This window comes from Aotus nancymaae, unplaced genomic scaffold (genome assembly GCF_030222135.1).
Source record: "Aotus nancymaae isolate 86718 unplaced genomic scaffold, 86718_ANA_hifiasm-v0.15.2.pri h1tg000041l, whole genome shotgun sequence".
Classification (NCBI taxonomy): domain Eukaryota; kingdom Metazoa; phylum Chordata; class Mammalia; order Primates; family Aotidae; genus Aotus; species Aotus nancymaae.
The window spans coordinates 31,514,021-31,535,998 of NW_026988455.1; the positions used below are offsets into that span (position 1 = coordinate 31,514,021).

At 44.8% G+C, this 21,978-nt stretch overlaps 1 pseudogene; it reads right to left on the reverse strand.

The window, feature by feature from the left end:
* Positions 1–1,368: 1,368 nt before the first annotated feature.
* On the reverse strand, positions 1,369–6,843 carry LOC135268691 (spermatogenesis-associated protein 31D1-like; annotated as a pseudogene).
* Between the last annotated feature and the right edge of the window lie 15,135 nt (positions 6,844–21,978).

The following is a 21,978-nucleotide window of genomic DNA, read 5'->3' on the forward strand; positions in this document are numbered from 1 at the left end:
CACAAAGATCTTCTTCTCTAAAGAGAGGGAGGTCATGCTTGAAAACAGTCCTGCATATTCTATTAGAGAAATTGAATAATAGAGCCGTGTACACTTCTGGCAAAATGGCATCTCTAATCTCTGCAGTGCCCTGGTAAACCTCAGGGGGGTGGTACCTAGATCCAGATTGAGAAAGGGTCATGATATGGACATGATGGGGCACAAACCCTTTTCCTCCAGCAGGGTCATCCTTTCCTATCTTCACTTTTTTCTTACTTTCTCATTCATTCTAAGGTACTTTTTTCTTTACTCTCAGCTTAGTTTTACCCTATAAGGTAGGTGGTTGCCTGGTCAACATTGCTGCCACAGACAGATAAGGGATCGTTTTGCTCTGTAAAAATGTCATCGATCAGCTGGGCACAGTGGCTCACAACTGTAATCTCAGCAATTTTGGAGGCCGAGGCAAGAGTATAATTTGAGATGAGCAGTTGAAGAGCAACCTGGGTAACATGGTGAAACGCTTGTCTCTACTAAATATACAAAAATTAGCCAGGCATGGAATTACAGGGACGTGCCTGTAATTCCAGCTGCTCAGGAGGCTGAGGCAGGAGAATCACTTGAGCCTGGAAGGTGGAGGTTGCAGTGAGCTGAGACCACACCACTGCACTACAGTTTCGGTGACAGAGTGAGACCCTGTCTCAAAAAAAAAAAAAAAAAAAGTCATCAATCCAGGCAGCCTGGAGAAATACCCAAGCAGGGGAAATACTTCCCCAAAGTGACTTTTTAGTACAAAAGCCTCAACAGTGAGGTCAAAATATGCTTCCCTAAATTATAAGCATGCCCTATTTCTCAGATTCTTAAGCAGTACCCATGGTGTTCCTGACACCCTACCCCAACCAGCAATACCCTCAACACTCCACCAAATTACATGATCCTCTGGTCACTGATAACTTTTTTTAAATAGTGACTAAACTATTATTTCTGAAAAATATACCTGTCCTTAACCCTCTCTTCACAAACGGAAGGCCTGTCTTCCTCACTGCTCTAAATATGAAGCAGTGAATGGAGAGGAAGGTCCAGGCTGCCATACCATATCAGTGAGTCTGATAGCAAAGAGGCAGAAAAAGGCCCATCTCCTCAGACTTCATCAGGGAGAGAAGGGACTTTTGGAGACACATGATACTCATTCCTCCACAAGAGATCCACGGGATTGGTCACCTTTTAGAAGTAAAAGGAAGCAGTCAGTAAGAGCTGAACTAACTCCTACCTTTCACCAAACACAAGCTTGGGTTACCCAAAATCTATACCCCACAACACAATACACAGAAAAGACATCATTCTTATTAGAACATTTATTGGAGAGAACCAATATTCTCCACAAGGAGGAAATTATTTTGTGGGGGGGAATTTTCCTCCCTGGAAATGCTTCGGAAGAGTTTTCTGTGTAATTAATGACAAATCACTGAACACAGTGCTTTTAGCAGTGGTTGGGATGGCTGGAGGCAGTGGGTCAACCGACACTGTCAAGTGGGATTTGGTTGGGGCACAGGCTTTCTGTGGGGCACGGATTGGGGATGCTTTTGACACAATTATCTTGCCCTTAAATGCCTCAACTTTCTGCGGCTGTCTGTTCTTGTCTATGATCTGTCTAATCCTTGTCGGATAATTCTGGCCAACTAAGACAGCTTGTTGGCTGCAAGATTCGCTACATGTCACTTTGCAGGAGGGAGCCGTGTAGCTGCAGGGATAGCCCTGGACAGGCTCTGCTCTGACCTGCAGTTCTGGCTCATGCTGAGCTTTCCCAAGCTCTACTGAGGAGGAAAGGGGCTCTTGGGGACAGGTGATATCTATCCCATCCCTATGCCCTAGCTTCTCCTCTAGGAACTTTCCAATGTCAGTCTTAATTTTCTGAACCTCAGCAGTCCCAGTAAAGGCAGCTCTACTCTGAACTCGACTATGCTCCCCCTGGGCCAACTTGAACTCACTCAGCATCTGATGTTTAAGCTTCTCTTCCTTGAACATGTCCTTAGACACACTGGTGACAGGAAAGGTCTTTCTACTGCCCTGAAGCCTTTCCATGGTATCACTGAAAGTCACTTTTTTATCCGTTGACTCACGGCCAACCAAGGGTTGCATTATGGGCAGCTCTGGGTTGCTTCTACTAGCTAGTACAGTCTGTTTCTCACTGACTTTGTCTATGATGCTGTGTGTGCGGTGCAGAAAACTCTGTCTGCCATCATCAGTTGTCTGGATACTTTCTGTAAGTTCATCATCAGGATCAGAGAATTCTCTTGTCAGGGTCCCATGCCTTTCCTTGTCAACAGGTGAGGTGATGAGGTGTGGATGATTCAGGATGGAAAATAAGCTTGTTGGTTCGATCTTTTCTCCTTGAAAATCTGCAGTGTTTCTTCCAAGGAGCTTGGAGGCCCCATCATTGGAATCCATCTCTGTCAGGTCATGGTCAGTATAAGAAAACCGTCTTTTCAGGATCCCCTGTCTTTCTTTACCCACTGGTGAGGTGACATGGTCAGGACGATCCAGGACAAGGACTGAGCTTGTTCCCAACTTTTCTCCTTGAAAAGTACTGCATGTAAGAGACTTGCAGACCCTATCTTTGGAATCTCTCTGAGAAATGAATGTGGCTGAGGAGAGGTCAACATGGGAAAAAGAGCTGGAAAGGTCCTCTTTCGATTGACAGATTTCTATGGATTCAAGGACCTTGCTGGGAAGACCGCACAGCATCCTCATACGGAAAGATTTAATATGGGCTTCCAACATCTTTTGTTTGTTGGAACCAAGGAAGGGCATCTCCTGGGATGTATCAACACAGTGGTCCTCACCCACCCATGCTGCCAAATTTCGATGGTTTGTTTGGCTGTGGGATTTTTCAGAAAGAGACATTGTCTGCTTGACTGAATGCCATGAACTACGCACACTCTCAGGTACTCGACCCTCATTGATTTCCTCAAATTTCTTGCTCAAATGTACTGTCAGGGCATTTGCAAGTTGTTTCTGACCTAGTCTCACCCCTGAATCATTCCCTGGCAGATGCATCATACGACCTTCTAGGTCGCTCTTGGGTCCCTCGCTGTTTTCTGACTCTGAAATCAGGCTCTGAGGACGTAGCTGTGTCAGACACTGATGGACTCGGCGGGGCAGACCCCATCTGTGCTGGATGAGCCTCTTTTTAAGGTGGTGTTCTAGTTTCTTCCTAAACTCAGCACTGAGTGCAAAATCTCCAGGAATGATGGAGATGGGACCACGAGCCTTAAAGGACTTGACCAATGCAAGACGGGGAGCTGGAGAACAAAAGTATTCCTGGGATTTTTGAACCACAGAGGGTAAACCCCACACATTTTCCAGTACTTTCTGCAACACATTCCTCTCCAGATGGTTAATTTCAGATGGTGTAAGAGACAGTGCCTCATTCTGAGATGTATGAAAACACACTCCACAGATCCCAACCTGGAATGGAGGACTAGGTACTTGGGCTGTGAGTGGAGATGGATGTTGAGCCACAGACTGACCTTGGAGCAGAGTTTGAGGCAAGGGTAGAGGCTGGGTAACAGGCAAGGACAGAGGTTGGGGATGGGGAAGTACTGGGGATTTCTGTAATGGAGACGTACTCGCAATCTCATTGAAGGATACAGACATGGAGGAACGTCCACGTGGGAGAAGAACAGTAGGATTCAGAGACTTGCTGTGCAGAGATGGGAGACCTGAGAGGAGCTGAACATATTTTTTCTCTAAATGGTCTTCAAAGCACTTAGAATATGGGGGCTGCTGATGGGTGTGCAGCCACTCTACTTTCCTATTACTGGCCAAAAAAGGAAAGGAGGTTGCCAGGCCATGCTTATCAGCAATTGAAGCTGACTTTTTCCCTGAAGAATTCGGTTGGTAGTTTGGCCTAAGATGTTTTGGGAAAGTTCCTGGTGTCTTTCCATTTTCTTTACACATCAGGAAATCGTCCCTTTTTTTGACTTGTCTCTCCAAAAGTGCCACAATGTCATGGCTGACAAATGAGAGGTTAACAGGCACTGTGAGGTTGACCACAGAGTACCCCCCTAAAAAGCTCTCAGAAGAATGAAGGCTAAGGAGCTCTTGCATGAAATCAGATGGTACAAAATTGGAAGAAAAAGAGTCCTTGGCATGAGGCTGCCACCAGGAGAATTCTGCAGATGCAGGGCGTGAATGGTCAATGTCTCTGATTGTAGAGGGAGAGGTGGTTGACCCACCAGAGCCACCTACAGATAACATCTCTTTTTCCAGAGGCTTTGATATGTTGAGACTTGCTTTAGATTGAGTCACAGTGCAATCTTGCATTCGTAAAGCAGAAGAGTTTGGTCGTTTGTAATGAAAAGTACATGAATCACAGAGATTCATGGCCTGGGAATTATCTGGCAAAGAGTTCGTATCTTGTAATAGAGCAGAGTCTAATGAAAAGATGGTATGCAGAGACAAACTGGCCTCAGGTTGGAGATTGGGCTCTGCTCTCTGAATATGATGTGGTGGGAGAAGGGGAAAGGGAAGCTGTTGGGGTGGGGAATGGTCTATAGGGAACTTGGAACCCAGGGGAGAAACAGGCTTTTGTGGCAGAAGGTCCCTCAGTGGTGAGAGTGACAATAAGTGAGCTAAACGGGTGATCAGGTCAGGTGAGAGAGTTAAGGGAGGTGGTAGAGATGGGTCAGGCCAAGGCGACACTATTAGGTCTTCTGGAGGGGTTGCTGAGTGGTCAGAAGCCAGAGTGACTGATGACTCAGTTGCAGAAGTTGCAGAAGCCCAAGGGGATACAGAGGGAGCAGCATCTTTCAGGGAATCCCAATACAGCAGTCGCTGGACCTCAGCAGCTGTTCTGTTACACACCACACAGAGGGGGTCTGGGCATACCAGTCGACAAAAGCGGGTGGTGTCATGATGCTGGCCCAGGGGACTGCAGGAAGCAGGAGGCCCGAAGCTGTAGCCAGGACCAGAACAAGGAAAGGAGAGTCTGTTAGCCTGGCAGTGGTGGGAACCCTGGTGCCCGCTACCCACTTCACATTGCCCCCCGCCTATGACCTCCCATGCACTCTAGGGCCTCTCAACACATTCATTCACATACACATTCCAACGGCTACCCACTCCCACAACTATAGCAGGCTACAAGAAATCCCTGAGGTGAATATAACTTGCTAAAGAAAGGACTGGGGTGGGAACAGGACAGAAGGGAACAAGTAATCACCTTCTGAGAATAGAAACCGGCTTCCTTTCCTCTTCTGCTTCTTTCTGCAAGGTTATCCGGTCTGGGAAACCATAACAGTATGTTATATATAATGAAGGTAGAGGCACAGGGATCATACAGAAGTCGCTCTGTGTGAGATCCTTAAGATATTCAACTCTGATAGCCCCAAGTATCAGTAGAAAAGGGCAAATAGTCATTGATACTATTAACAAGTTCACAGGTGTATGTGACATCATTTATAAAATTCCTTCACATACATTACCCCATGTGATGCTCAAAACCACCATGGGAAACACAGATGTCAGTGGTGACCTCCAAGAGGAATCTGAGCATCGAGGAAGTCAAAGCACTTACGCAAAGTTATGAGACAGCAGCTCTGACTCCAAGCCAGCCAGTAGTCATTCCTTGATATCTAACTTGCCCACCTACTGGGCAACACCCAGTGCCCAGGTCTATCACTCTGTCATGCCTATGGATGGGCAGAGCAGGGCCTATGAGCAGTGTCTCAGGTCTGATTGCTTTTCTGTAAGCCTCTCTGCTGAGTGCTCTGTTTTCTGAGACTGTATCTAGTAACTGACATTCTAAGCAATTATGGGCCTGAGTCCTCCTGACAGAAACAGGAAGGGTCACCCTTGAAGCTCAGATAGAGTAGGCTGACCTTACCTTTAAATGTCCCACCTTTCTTTCTCCTCCTGGCTCTGTCCTGACGCTGAGAACGAAAGAAAGACAATGAGAGGCTGGGACTCATTTATCTCACTCTCTATGAAGCTCATTCATTCATTCACTCACTCATTACACAAGAATAATATGACTCCCAAATTAATGCTAATATGTTCCTGTTAAGAATTATTAAAGGTGATCACATATTTCTAACTTTTCCTTCTCTGAAAAACTCAAAAAGAATTTTGTCAGAGAAAGCCACACTTGATATGCTCAAGCAGTCCTCAAGGAGGGCACAGACTCAGAGGCCAACAGTCACATCTGTGCTTCCTCATAGGAAAAGTGTCCCAAACAGAACTGTGCCTCCAGCCTCTGCTCAGAGACTCTCAGCATTGCTCCCCAGGTCAACCCAATATGAAGGAAGGCTTGGTTGAATGAAGATGACAGGGGAATGTGACTCATGATCACATTTCAGCAGAAATCGTTCTTCTTCAGAGAGAGCACACTGTCTATATAGTCCAATCAGGGTCCACAGAATTACTGTGTTTGGAATTTTATCTGGAACTCTCCACCACAGCCAGATAGGTAATCTATGAGCTTCGGATGGAAACTTTAGTCCTCCTGAAGCCCTAAGTCTACCCAACCTCTTCCAAAGAAGAGTGGAATTCTGTCCTCTCTTCAGACTTCCCATCTAAGACCATCTCTCTGTACCAACTAAACTTACTTAGAAATGTGGGAATAGGATTGGGAAACAACAAGAGGGAATCTCCCTTGGGTGTTCGCCCACAGTTCCTTACCATTTGGATGTCATTATTTTTCCCAGGTTGTGACAAATACAGGGTCAATAGGTCGTAGAACAAGTACAGATTAAACAATCCCAACCCAATCAAGCAGATGAAGTTGAGATCAATATCCAAGCAATGCGCCAAGCCAGGGCTGAGCCCTGACTCAGTATAACTGTTCAGAAAACAGAGGATGTTCTCCATGATCTGAATAGTATGGCTGCCTGAAGCAACTGAGCCCTGAGTTTGCCCAGGCTTAACTATAAGCCTAGGCCTGCATCATAGAGCGTGGAAGTCACAGAGGGTTTCTGAGGGTGGAGGGAGCCGTAAGAGGAGGGTGTGTCTGCATCCCTGACCCCACCCACCCAGCTGACCACACCCCTCCTGTGCCCTCCAGATCCCTCTGCCCTACCCTCCCACTCCATTTCCCAACTCTATCTTTTCTTCATGTCATATATTTACCTAAGTGGAATTTTCTGTTTGCTCCAACAGTAAACCAGGTATTACCCAAGTCCTGCTTTACTGTTTGGAGCCCTTAACTTCAACCCCACCAACACCACAGCCTTGAAAGCCTGAAATGCTGCCTGGAATTTTTGTTGTACCCAGGCATTGGCACTCTCAGGATCACAAATGTCCTCCAGTCCCTCTTATCTACAGGATGTTTTTGCCTTCCATTAGCCAGATATGAAACTTAACGTGCCTTTATGCTTACTTTGTATTGTGAGTGTCAAACAATAACTTTTTACTTTAAAGTCAGCCTTAACTATTTCCAATCAGAGGGACTGACTCAAACGATTAAATCTAATATTATCAAAGAAAAGGAGCTCACTGCCCAATTTGGGTTTTTGAGAAAAGCAGGGTTTTATGGTAAATTAATCACAATGAGACAGGAGTCCAGCTCAAATCTGTCCCGTGTGCTGGCTTTCATGCAGTCATTTTGTTAGACAAGGTTTAGGGAGTTGTCTCTGGGATTAATAGGTGATTAGTGGAAGAAAATAGGAGGTCTGTAAAGTCCTCAGGCATACACAGTTGTTTTTAATGCTACCTCTTGGATCTCATGTACACATTTGTGGGGAGTTAGTTGAAAACGTGGCAGAAATTTGGGCTGTGATGTCAGCCAGGTTATTCTGTGCAAACTTCAGTTGGCAATATCAACTTTAATCCATTTTAGCCAGTTTTTCAATCTCACGAGCAGGGACAGTTTTGGCATTTTAGCAAGTTATTGTTGTTGTTGCTGCTGTTGTTTAATCTGCTGCCCTGTAAACTGATGATCTGTGTTGGTCATTGGTTTCTTGAACTCTGGGGCATGGTTTCACTAATAATTCCTTTTAAAATCTACAAAGTGAAAGTAAGTGTACAATAAGTGTATGTAACTAAACTTCACGGGATCTTGGGGGTACATTATAGCACTTATTTTTCTGAAGTTAGTGAAGTTTAAACTTTTCAAGCACTTTTGGAACATACTCTATACACAAACACACATACACATCGACCTAAAAGGAAGAAGTTGAGGCAAAATTATCATAAATAGAGAGTTCATCTGGGTCAAGCTTGAAGACTGCAACCTGGGAACACAGATGCAAGTCACCCTAAATATACACTCCAATTAGCAGCAGTTACAAGTGGGTTTTTAAAGTCAAAAAATGAGATAAGGAATTGGGCTGATACAAAGTTGTTATCAGGAATTCTCATTGGTTTATGAAGTGATATTGATTAGTGTTTGGCTATACATTGTTAAGTTAGAGGGTGTGGGTTATAGTGTCAGCTGTGGGTTTATTGGGTTAATGTATAGGTACATGTGGCAATAGCATGCAGTTTCAAGAGGTGAATACACAGGTCAAGGAGAAAGTAGGGCCGTGATTGCTGTCTCATTTTAATGTCTGTCTAGGCCTGATAACTAAAAAGGACTCACATTCCTCAGATAAAAGTTATTTTCTTAAAAACATCCCTACACACCCATCCTGTGACACATCAAGTGGTATTTTCAAATCCAGAATCGATTATTTCCTTCTTTTATTTCAATCTCATATTTGTCATTTTGACCCCACATTTTCTAACTCTACCTCAAATACAGAGTCCCAGCCCTCTCCATCAATTTCATAACAAGTAAGCAACTCCCTTAAACCAGGAATAGATTACAGTGCACTAAGCTATTGTGATTTAAGAGACCAAAATAGACACCCCTTTATCAACTAAGACAGACCTTAGGGTTAAGGAAACAATGTTCCCTATAGGTCAAGGATTCAGAGCCTAGATGGCATGGGAAATTTCCAACTTTCTATAACTAAAATGCCGTTAACCATACCAGCTTGCAGCTCTGTTTGGATAGAGGACTGGCCTTACAAATATTTGTTGTTTTTTTTTGTTGTTGTTGTTGTTTTTGTTGTTTTTTTGAGACGGAGTTTCGCTCTTGTTACTCAAGCTGGAGTGCAATGGCGCGATCTCGGCTCACCGCAACCTCTGCCTCCTGGGTTCAGGCAATTCTCCTGCCTTAGCCTCCTGAGTAGCTGGGATTACAGGCACGCGCCACCATGCCCAGCTAATTTTTTTGTATTAGTAGAGACGGGGCTTCACAATGTTGACCAGGATGATCTGGATTCGTCGATCTTGTGATTCAGCCGCCTCGGCCTCCCAAAGTGCTGGGATTACAGGCTTGAGCCACCGTGCCCGGCCTTTTTTTTTTTTTTGAGACGGAGTTTCACTCTGGTTCCCCAGGCTGGAGTGCAATGGCGCAATCTCGGCTCACCACAACCTCTGCCTCCTGGGTTCAGGCAATTCTCCTGCCTTAGCCTCTTGAGTAGCTGGGATTACAGGCACACGCCACCATTCCCAGGTAATTTTTTTGTATTAGTAGAGACGGGGTTTCACAATGTTGACCAGGACCCTCCTCGGCTTCCCAAAGTGCTGGGATTACAGGCTTCAGCCACCGTGCCCGGCCTGAAATCTTTCCTTTTGCTCTTTCGTTCCTCCTAAGTTTCTGTGCTCCACTAGATGCTAATTACCAAATGCTGGGCACAGACCTGTGTTGAGGGAGACATGACCTCAGTCTGGAAGACAGACTATTGAGCCAAATATTCCAATACACTGTGGAGAGTGTTGTGAATTGGAAACCAAGGACAGATCACAGCTTCGGAGGATCAAGGCAGGTATCTTAGGGAAACCTGTTTCAGTATAATAGAAGGTAAGGGCAAAGTTATTTGATGGGAATTCAAGGTGTTTGGGATTTTTTTTAAGATTTATGATGAATGGTTTCCATCTGTTGGCTTCTCATTCCTTTTAACATATGTGGTCCAGCACATATGTTCAATGGGTGAGTAGGGTGGAGAAAGTTAGGAAAGTGAAATTGTAATTTTGAGTCGATAAGCAAGGAAATTTATTAAGAAAATAATAATACAAACTCCACAAGAAAAAGAGCTTTGTTTTCCCACTAGTGTGTCCCAAGTGCTTAGAAGTCTGCCTAGGACAAAGTATTCACTGGGAGAATGAATGGATTATTTTCAGGCAGTGTTGGAAGCTGGCCATTAGTTGTAGATAATGAATTAATGGTGTTGCTAAACACCTAATCATGTGATTTTATCCAAAAAGAATTAGCTTGGGCTTGGCACTGTTGCTCACTCCTATAATCCCAGCACTTCGGGAAGCGGAGGCAAGTGCATTAGGACGTTAAGAAATAGAGACTATCCTTGCCAACAAGGCGAAACCCCGTCTCTACTAAAAATGCCCATATAATATATATATATATATATATAGCTGGGCGTACTGCTGTGTGTCTGTAGTCCCAGCTACTCGGGAGGCTGAGGCAGGAGAATCGCTTGAACCCAGGAGGCACAGGTTGCAGTGAGCCGAGATGGTGTCACTGCACTCCAGCCTGATCACAGAGTGAGACTCTGTTTCTAAAAAAAAAAAAAAAAGGTCAAGACTGGTGGCTCATGCCTATAATCCCTGCACTTTGGGAGACCGAGGCGGGTGGATCACCTGAGGTCAGGAGTTCAACACCAGCCTGGTCAACATGGTGAAACCCCATCTCTACTAAAAATACAAAAATTAGCTGAGTGTAGTGGTGCACCTATAGTCCCAGCTACTCGGGAGGCTGAGGCAGAAGAATGACTTGAATCCAAGAAGGGGAGGTTGCAGTCAGCCAAGATCACACCACTGCCCTCTAGCTTGGCAACAGAGTGAGACTCCAAATCAGCTTGCTTTTAGAAGGCAGGTCTAGTAAAAGTAGCAAGTTGGATTTTTCCAGGCAGGAAAGATGAAAGGACACTGGGATAGGTTGTTTCGAGTAGACCATAAAGTCCAGATCTTAACCAGGTTTGTGATTAAGTGTGGGTCATGAAGTTTTTCTTGGAGAGGAAGGAAATTAAAAGGTTATTAGATTGACAAGGAGAAAGTTTAAAGTGGCTTGTAATTCCTGAATTGGTTGAAGAATTGGCATACTGAGGGCATAAGTGCGAAGGATAAAGGGTGGAATGTCAGACTGTATTTTTTCAAAAAGCAGAGATATTCCTGGTAGTTTTAGGGTATGGCAGTAACTGAACCGGAATGAAGGTAAAGGACTTTAAGATGAAAAAGAGTGGACAGTAAGAGGCCAAGTTCCTAGATGGTCTCCTTACCCTAAACCCATCCCACTTTCCCTCCTCTCCCAAGGCATCCACAGAATCACCATTCTTCCTGCACCTCCAGGCTTTGGTCAGTGACATCACTCTGAACAAGAAGGAAGAAATGGAGCAGTAAGAAAGAGAGCTTTAGAAAACATCCATTTTATCTTTGTCACCCAGAATTTACTCACCTTATGGAAATATTTCCTATATTGTCTTATGGGGAACTAACCCCATTCTCAGTTTCAATCCATGTGCAGGTGAAGTTGCCTTTCCGAACACTCCTATTTTGTGCATGGTATGTGACTCAGACTTGGCCAAAAATATCATTCCATGTTTTTGGTGACAGTGATTGGTTAGGAATGGGCATGTGACCCAATTGGAGCCAGTAGGGTTCCAATGGAACTTTTGAAGGATCTAGTGGGAGAGGCAACCTATTTTTAGCTGCACTTGAAGCATGGAGAATATAGCTATGAACTTGACTGATAGAAATTCTTAATGAAGCCAGCACATAGCAGAGAGCCAAGACATGGATAGAAATGAATCCGGAGGAAATTAATTGAGCCCCCATATGAACCCTCCTGCCTAGGGCCAATCTTACTTCCAGACTTTTTGCACCTAATTTCTCCTTTAAGTCTGAATACTGGCAGTGATGTTTCAGGTGGTTCTAAGGGATCCTTTCACTTTGCCATTCATAATGACCCCACACCACTTTTACCTTCATACGAACTTTCTCTTTTCTTTGGATGTTCCAACTTCTTTGATATTTATGGGTTTTTTAATCTTTTTTTTAACCAGCCACCACTCCACTCAGCTGTTAAACAACTTCCACCTTGATAACCTGTATATGGATAAGGATGGTGACCTATTTGGCACCTTTGGCCACTTTGGCTTCAGTGAACTCAATGAGATGGCCAAGAAGAGACCCTTGTGTTAGGAATTCTTCTAAGAAGTCTCCAATGACTCTACCTCATGGTATTGACACACGTGTAATTATCTCTCCCCTTAAATGTAGGCTGGGCTTTGGGCTTTGTGATTTGCTTCTAACCAGAAGAAAAAAGGGACAGATGATAGGATATCATTTTAATTTTTAGTTTACAAAAGATGTAACTTCTGTTTGGTTAGAAGGCTCTCTCCTTTCCTGGCTTTGATGAAGCAAGGGGAATTTCTGGCTTTATTATGTCAAAGTAACTTACTGTACTCTACAGCTGTATATAGTTTAAGATAGCCAGGTAGCAGGTACAAGGATGATTTGAGCCAAGTTCTGGACTTTGGGTTTTTCAAAGGGCTTTTCTCATTTTACAAAGGTCTGAAAGGTTTTAAAGTAAACTTTTTGTACTTTTTATGAAATAATACAGTGTTTTAATTACAGGACATCTGAAAAGTGTCAAATAAAAGACCCTAGGATAAGACTGAGAAGGCCATTATCAGGCTCTCTACAAGGGATTGGTCATCTTTTAGAAGCCACAAGAGGAAAACAGTAAGACCTAAACTAGTTTCTTCCTTTCCCTGAGCACAAATCCACACCTCCAGAGCAGTACATGGAGAACACCACTCTATATTAGAAGAAACATTTATTGGGGAGGATCAATATTCTTGGTTGTGCTAAAAAGAGATTGTCCTCATCAGAGGATATACTATCATGAAAACTGAAAGGCTCTTTCTACAATAACTGGATTATTCTTTAGGGAAATTTTTGCTTCCTGTAAGTGCTGGAGAAGCATTTTCTGTTTGCATAGAAGAGTCAAATCTCTGAACTCAGTGCCTTCAATGGGTGTGATATCAGCCAGGGGCACCTGGCATACTTGCATGCAGGTGGAGTTTGGATGGACACAGGCTCACTAGAGTGCAGGGAAGGAAGATTACTCTGGCATAATAGCTGCTCTTTAAATGTCACAGCTTTCTGAGATAACTGATCCTAGTCCTGATCCATCTAACACTTGAAAGGTAACTTGGGCCAGCAGAGACAGCTTCTTGGTTGTGGGGGTTAGTACTTGACCCTTCTCCTTGCTGCTGATCAGAGGGAACCCCTAGTTGGAGGGTTGCCTGTTGTAAGGCTCTGTATGAGTCTGCAGCTCTTCCTTCTGCTGACTTAATTCCCAGTCCTCAGGTTCCTGCCTACATGCCAGTTTCTCCTCTAATATCTTCCCAGTGGCTGTCATGAGCTCAAGAGCTTGAAGAGGCCTCACAAAGACAGGTCTACTTTCAACTAGGTCTTGGCATTATGCAAAGGCTGGCATAAATTTGTCTTTTTGCATGGGACTTTCCTGCCCTGTGCTTTTTCTCTTGAAATCAATCCACTGAAAAAAATTGCCTCATCTTTTTTCTGAAGTAACTTTCAGGAGAAAATGGTTCTTTCGTTTCAGAGACTTTGAAGTCTCTTCTAATCCTGTCCTCAGTACGATGGCTCTTCCTTGTGGCTTCGGATATCCCTAATCCCAAGTCCTCGCTTCTACATTCTCTTGCTTTGGGTCCCAAAAGGCTCTTGCTTTGGGTCCCTTCTTGGCTGATGGGAAATTCTTATCCTGGCACTTCCATAAGACATACTTATGGACTTGGGTTGTTGCAACTGCTATATGCTGATCCCTCCATCGTTTGGGTGGATATGCAACTACTGGCCTCCATGTGCTTGGTATCAGAGTCTCCCCAGGAACAGGTCTCTGGTGAAGGAAGGGAAACATGCTCTTGCTGAAAATCAGGGTATGGTAATCTGGGGAGGAACATGTTCCTGACATGAGGCTGCCACCATGAGAATTCTGAAATGGAATGGTCCATGCCTCTGATTGTTGGAACATAAGTGGACAACCTACTAGGACTTTCTGTAGAGAACCTCTCTGAAACAGGTTTCAATAAGATGGAACTTGATTTAGGTCAAGTCACAGTACAGTCTTGTGGTGGTGAAGCAGATAGGGTTGGAGGTACATGATTACAAGCACATGAATCAGTGGGATTCATTGCCTGGGAAATATCTGATAAGGGGTTGATATCTTGGGAAAGGGTGGTATCAGGGGTGGGGTTCAGAGACAGAGAGGCCTCAGGTTGGAGATCAGTATCTGCCTTCTGAGTGTGCTGTGGTGACAGAGGGGGAAAAGCATGCTGTTGGGTGAGGAATGGTCCATGGGGAATTTGGAATCCAAGGGAAGAACAGGCTGTGGTGGCAGAGGGTCACTCAGTGGTGAGGGTGAAAAGAAGTCAGCTAAAGGGGTGATCAGGTCAGGTTAGAGCATGGAGCGGGGTGATAGAGAAGGCTCAGGCAGAGGGGCCAGTATTAGGTCTTCTGGAAGAGTCGCTGGAAGGGCAGAGGTCAGAGTGAATGATTACTTGGTCACAGATGCTGTGGAAGCCAAAGGGGTCACAGAGAAGTAGCATCTTCTGGAGACTCCTGGAAAAGCAGTCCGTGACCTCAGCAGTGGCTCTGTTACATACCTCATGAGGGGTTCTGGACATAATAGTTGATAAAAACAGATGGTATTGTAATGCTGGCTCAGGGGACTGCAGGAGACAAGAGGTACAAAGCTGCAGCCAGGACTGAAACAAGTGTATGTGACCTTGACAGGTCTTGCAAAGCTGAGGCCACCCAGTGCATACTGTCTTTTCACATGCCGTGCTCCACTTCCCTTATCTCACAGTATACCTTTTATCCCTTTCCGCATTGTTTTTACATTCTGACACTGGATTTCCCCTCCCATGTCAACCCCAGGCTTTAGTAATGCCCTGTAATTACATGAACTCTACTAAAAAGGGGGATACTGGAAAGAAGGATAATGTTGAGTCACCTTTACAGAAGAAAAGACAGCTTCCTCTTCTCTTCTACTTCACTCTGGTAAGTTATCCAACCTGAAAAGCCTAGTAGGTTGAGTAACAGGTTAGTGATGAAGTTAGAAGCAAAGAGATCTTATTGGAAGCTGAGTAGAATGCCCCTTAGGGGTGCCCTTGGTAGATTTGTCTTGAAGAATCCCAAGGATCAGTAGAAAAGGTCAAGCTGTCATTGATAATATTAATGTGGTTCACATATGTATGTGGCTTCATTTATAAAGTACTTTCATATACAGTATTCCTTATGATACTCAAAACCATCACATGAAGCACAGATATTAATGGTTATCTCAGCGAGGGGGAAGTCAAAGTACTTATACAAAGTGGAGAGACAGAAGGCATGACTCAAAACCAACCAACCAGTAGTCCTTCTCCAATGTATCTCACATTGCCACCTATTGGGCAACACCCATTACACAGGCTCCTCACTCCTTCACGCCCATGGATGGGCAGAGCAGGGACTCTGAGAAGTGTCTCAGGTCTGATTGCTTTCCCATGAGCCTCTCCTGTGAGGACTGTTTTCTAAGAGAGACTGTATTTCTAGTAACTGACATCCTCAGAGATTATGAACCTGAGACCTCATGGAAGAGACAGGAAGAGTCATCCTTGGAGAGCTGAGGTTGAAAGGGCAGAACCTGACCTTTAAATGTTCCATTTTTCTTTATCCTCTTGGCTCTGCCTTGATGCTAAGAACAAAAAGAAAATAATCCGAGGCCAGAGCTCAATTCTCTCACTCCTCTAGGAAGCTCATACATTCATTATACAAGAATAATATGACTCTCTATCTTAAATTAATAGAAATCTATTTCTTCTGGGTGTAGTGACAGGTGCCTGTAATCCCAGTTACTCAGAAGGCTGAGGCATGAGAATTGCTTGAACCTGGGAGGCAGAGATTGCAGTGAGCCAAGACCACGCCACTGTACTCCAGCCTGGGCAATAGAGCAAGACTCAGTCTCAAAAAGAAAAGGAAAAAAGAAATGTACTTCTCCTGTCAAGTTTTAAAGGTGATAAAATATTTCCAATTTTTTCCTTTGAAAAATTCAGAGGGTTTTGTCTGTGAGAGATACACTTGACGTTCTCAGTTAGCAGTCCTCAGCTCAAGAGAAGGCACAGATTCAGAGGCCAAGAGTCACATCTGTGCTCCCACACAGGACCTGTGTCCTGGAAACAGCACTCCAGCTCCAGCTTCCGCTCAGAGGCTCTCAGCATTGCCCTCCTCATCAGCCCAATATGAAGGAAGGCTTGGTCAAGTGACATGTGACATGGGAATATTACTCATGATCAAGTGTCAGGAGAAACTGTTCATTAGAGAGCCCACAGTCTAAATAATTTAATCCAGGGCCACAGAATCACTGTGTTTGGGATTTTATCCTGGAATTCTCCATTATAGCCAGATACGTAGTCTGTGAGTTTCAGATGGAAACCTTAGTCCTCCTGAACTCCCACCCCTGTCTGACATCTTGCCTTAGAAGAGGGATGATCTAGCTTCTCCTCATACTTCCCATATCAAGTGTGTCCCTAAGCCAACTAAACTCATTTATAAATTTGGGAAGAAGAACAGGAAAATAATGAATCATTTTCTGAGGGGATACTTCTGGTTCTAGCTCTGACATTTAAAAAACTTACCACTCCCATCTTTAGAAGCAAAAAGCTTAACAAATTGAAAATAACTTTTCTTGGAGCCACTGAGGAATTTAGGTCATAGAGCTAACCACCCCCTAAAATCCTCAGAAAGATGAATAAAGAGAATCATAAATGAGATCAGCTTACCTGGAGCAGAAGCCACTGAAGCCATAAACTGTTAGGAACACTTAAATGGACACTTTGACAAGTTGCTGGAGGATGTTTGTGAACTAGTATGAGGATGAGAAAATTCCTGGGGTCACAGATGAGACTTCAAAGTGTGGACATTTGAGTTCATGCTAAAGTGGGTTAAGACTTTTGGGGGACTGTAAGGAAGGAATGATTGCTTTTGAAATGTGAGTACATGAGATTTAGGTGGGGCCAGGAGAGGAACAATATGGTTTGGCTGTGTCCCCACCCAAATCTCATATTGAATTGTACCTCTCATAATTCCTATGTGTTGTGAAAGGGACCTGGTGGGAGATCACTGAATCATGTGGGCAGTTTCCCCATACTGTTCTCATGGTATTAATAAGTCTCACAATATCTGACTGCTTTATAAGGGATTTCTCCTTTTACTTAGCTGTCATTCTCTCTTGTCCATTTCCAGGTAAGATGTGCCTTTCAGCTTTTGCCATGATCATGAGGCCTCCCCAGCCATGTGGGACTGTGAGTCCATTAAACCTTTTTTTCTTCATAAATTACCCAGTCTCAGGTATGTCTTTATCAGCAGCACGAGAATGGGCTAATACACAATGTAAAACAAAAAAGAACCAAAATTTCAATGAACCGTGTCTACAGCATGTAACTCCTAGTTTCTTGTTTGGTTCCACCATGTCATTTGTATTCTGTAGTTTTGTGGTGTGAAGTGGTTTGGCTCTGTGTCCCCTCCCCAGTTTCATGTTAAATTGTAATCTCCAGTGTTGGGGGAGAGACCCAGTGGGAGGTGATTGGATCACGGGGGAAGATTTTCCCCTTGCTGTTCTTGTGATAGTGAGTTCTCACAAGATCTGGTTGTCTGAAAGTGTATCGTACTTCCTCTTAGCTTTCTCTCTTTTGTGCCATGTGAAGATGTGCTTGCTTCCTCCTTGACTTCTGCTACATTTGTAAGTTTCCTGAGGCCTCCCAAGCCATGCCTCCTAAACAAGTTGTGGAACTATGAGTCAATTAAACCTCTTTTCTTTATAAATTACCCAGTCCAGGTAGTTCTTTATAGCAGTGTGAGAATGGACTGATATATAATGTGAATTTGTTTTCAGGCACTAAGTCAATTATGTGTCCCCTACCAGGTTTCCACCTTCCAAAAATGGATTGACCCCTTTTGTTGTATCCTCTCCTGTCCTTTGATCATTGTGGCTCTGACCCACAACCAAAGAGCTATGTAAGGGTCCCTCACTGTTTTCTGACTCAGATAGCTCTGAAATTGGGCTCTGAGGACATAGTAGTGACAGAGACTCATGGACTTGGCAGGACAGACCCCATCTGTGCTGGATGAGCCTCTTCTGAAGGTGTTGCTCTAGTTTCTTCCTAGAAACTAGACCTCCATCCTGGCTGGACCTCTATCCTGCAAGATGATGACAGGGAGCTACCCTTTTCCTGGGAACTTTCTTCTTCCTCACATGTTATGCTTAGTTTCCTAAACCTCTGAAAAAAGGTCTTCAACCATTTTTTGAAAATGCTTTCAGGAGGAGGCTGTGTTACCAAGGTTGGAGAAGATTTTCTCCCAAGCACCTCCCCTGATGTCTTCTTTTGAACAGGATGGCTCTTTCTCCTGGGTTGGGGTGTTCCCAACCCTGCATCCCCTCCACCAACGTCTCCTCCTTTGGGTCTCAGAGGGCTCACTCTCTTTGTAGCTGGTGGGAAATTCTTAACTTGGCAAATCTGTAAGATGCTTAGGGACCGTGGGCTCCTGCTGCTGTTCCACATGGATGGATCCTTCTGGATCCATGGATGGTCTCTGATTCATGGAACAGATGATCTTTTGGGCCATTCTCCTGGCTGTATCCCTGAAACTTCCCCACATTCTCCAGGGAAGGCATATTTGAGCTTCTCTTGTGGAAGATTCTAGGTTTCCTTGATTTAAAATTCTTTTTGATCATTGTGGCTCTGACCCTCAACCAAAGAGCTATGTAAGGGTCCCTCACTGTTTTCTGACTCAGATAGCTCTGAAATTGGGCTCTGAGGACATAGTAGTGACAGAGACTCATGGACTTGGCAGGACAGACCCCATCTGTGCTGGATGAGCCTCTTCTGAAGGTGTTGCTCTAGTTTCTTCCTAGAAACTAGACCTCCATCCTGGCTGGACCTCTATCCTGCAAGATGATGACAGGGAGCTACCCTTTTCCTGGGAACTTTCTTCTTCCTCACATGTTATGCTTAGTTTCCTAAACCTCTGAAAAAAGGTCTTCAACCATTTTTTGAAAATGCAGGAGGAGGCTGTGTTACCAAGGTTGGAGAAGATTTTCTCCCAAGCACCTCCCCTGATGTCTTCTTTTGAACAGGATGGCTCTTTCTCCTGGGTTGGGGTGTTCCCAACCCTGCATCCCCTCCACCAACGTCTCCTCCTTTGGGTCTCAGAGGGCTCACTCTCTTTGTAGCTGGTGGGAAATTCTTAACTTGGCAAATCTGTAAGATGCTTAGGGACCGTGGGCTCCTGCTGCTGTTCCACATGGATGGATCCTTCTGGATCCATGGATGGTCTCTGGTTCATGGAACAGATGATCTTTTGGGCCATTCTCCTGGCTGTATCCCTGAAACTTCCCCACATTCTCCAGGGAAGGCATATTTGAGCTTCTCTTGTGGAAGATTCTAGGTTTCCTTGATTTAAAATTCTTTTTGATCATTGTGGCTCTGACCCTCAACCAAAGAGCTATGTAAGGGTCCCTCACTGTTTTCTGACTCCGATAGCTCTGAAATTGGGCTCTGAGGACATAGTAGTGACAGAGACTCATGGACTTGGCAGGACAGACCCCATCTGTGCTGGATGAGCCTCTTCTGAAGGTGTTGCTCTAGTTTCTTCCTAGAAACTAGACCTCCATCCTGGCTGGACCTCTATCCTGCACAGATGATGACAGGGAGCTACCCTTTTCCTGGGAACTTTCTTCTTCCTCACATGTTATGCTTAGTTTCCTAAACCTCTGAAAAAAGGTCTTCAACCATTTTTTGAAAATGCAGGAGGAGGCTGTGTTACCAAGGTTGGAGAAGATTTTCTCCCAAGCACCTCCCCTGATGTCTTCTTTTGAACAGGATGGCTCTTTCTCCTGGGTTGGGGTGTTCCCAACCCTGCATCCCCTCCACCAACGTCTCCTCCTTTGGGTCTCAGAGGGCTCACTCTCTTTGTAGCTGGTGGGAAATTCTTAACTTGGCAAATCTGTAAGATGCTTAGGGACCGTGGGCTCCTGCTGCTGTTCCACATGGATGGATCCTTCTGGATCCATGGATGGTCTCTGGTTCATGGAACAGATGATCTTTTGGGCCATTCTCCTGGCTGTATCCCTGAAACTTCCCCACATTCTCCAGGGAAGGCATATTTGAGCTTCTCTTGTGGAAGATTCTAGGTTTCCTTGATTTAAAATTCTTTTTGATCATTGTGGCTCTGACCCTCAACCAAAGAGCTATGTAAGGGTCCCTCACTGTTTTCTGACTCAGATAGCTCTGAAATTGGGCTCTGAGGACATAGTAGTGACAGAGACTCATGGACTTGGCAGGACAGACCCCATCTGTGCTGGATGAGCCTCTTCCGAAGGTGTTGGTCTAGTTTCTTCCTAGAAACTAGACCTCTATCCTGGCTGGACCTCTATCCTGCACAGATGATGACAGGGAGCTACCCTTTTCCTGGGAACTTTCTTCTTCCTCACATGTTATGCTTAGTTTCCTAAACCTCTGAAAAAAGGTCTTCAACCATTTTTTGAAAATGCTTTCAGGAGGAGGCTGTGTTACCAAGGTTGGAGAAGATTTTCTCCCAAGCACCTCCCCTGATGTCTTCTTTTGAACAGGATGGCTCTTTCTCCTGGGTTGGGGTGTTCCCAACCCTGCATCCCCTCCACCAACGTCTCCTCCTTTGGGTCTCAGAGGGCTCACTCTCTTTGTAGCTGGTGGGAAATTCTTAACTTGGCAAATCTGTAAGATGCTTAGGGACCGTGGGCTCCTGCTGCTGTTCCACATGGATGGATCCTTCTGGATCCATGGATGGTCTCTGGTTCATGGAACAGATGATCTTTTGGGCCATTCTCCTGGCTGTATCCCTGAAACTTCCCCACATTCTCCAGGGAAGGCATATTTGAGCTTCTCTTGTGGAAGATTCTAGGTTTCCTTGATTTAAAATTCTTTTTGATCATTGTGGCTCTGACCCTCAACCAAAGAGCTATGTAAGGGTCCCTCACTGTTTTCTGACTCCGATAGCTCTGAAATTGGGCTCTGAGGACATAGTAGTGACAGAGACTCATGGACTTGGCAGGACAGACCCCATCTGTGCTGGATGAGCCTCTTCTGAAGGTGTTGCTCTAGTTTCTTCCTAGAAACTAGACCTCTATCCTGGCTGGACCTCTATCCTGCACAGATGATGACAGGGAGCTACCCTTTTCCTGGGAACTTTCTTCTTCCTCACATGTTATGCTTAGTTTCCTAAACCTCTGAAAAAAGGTCTTCAACCATTTTTTGAAAATGCAGGAGGAGGCTGTGTTACCAAGGTTGGAGAAGATTTTCTCCCAAGCACCTCCCCTGATGTCTTCTTTTGAACAGGATGGCTCTTTCTCCTGGGTTGGGGTGTTCCCAACCCTGCATCCCCTCCACCAACATCTCCTCCTTTGGGTCTCAGAGGGCTCACTCTCTTTGTAGCTGGTGGGAAATTCTTAACTTGGCAAATCTGTAAGATGCTTAGGGACCGTGGGCTCCTGCTGCTGTTCCACATGGATGGATCCTTCTGGATCCATGGATGGTCTCTGATTCATGGAACAGATGATCTTTTGGGCCATTCTCCTGGCTGTATCCCTGAAACTTCCCCACATTCTCCAGGGAAGGCATATTTGAGCTTCTCTTGTGGAAGATTCTAGGTTTCCTTGATTTAAAATTCTTTTTGATCATTGTGGCTCTGACCCACAACCAAAGAGCTATGTAAGGGTCCCTCACTGTTTTCTGACTCAGATAGCTCTGAAATTGGGCTCTGAGGACATAGTAGTGACAGAGACTCATGGACTTGGCAGGACAGACCCCATCTGTGCTGGATGAGCCTCTTCTGAAGGTGTTGCTCTAGTTTCTTCCTAGAAACTAGACCTCCATCCTGGCTGGACCTCTATCCTGCAAG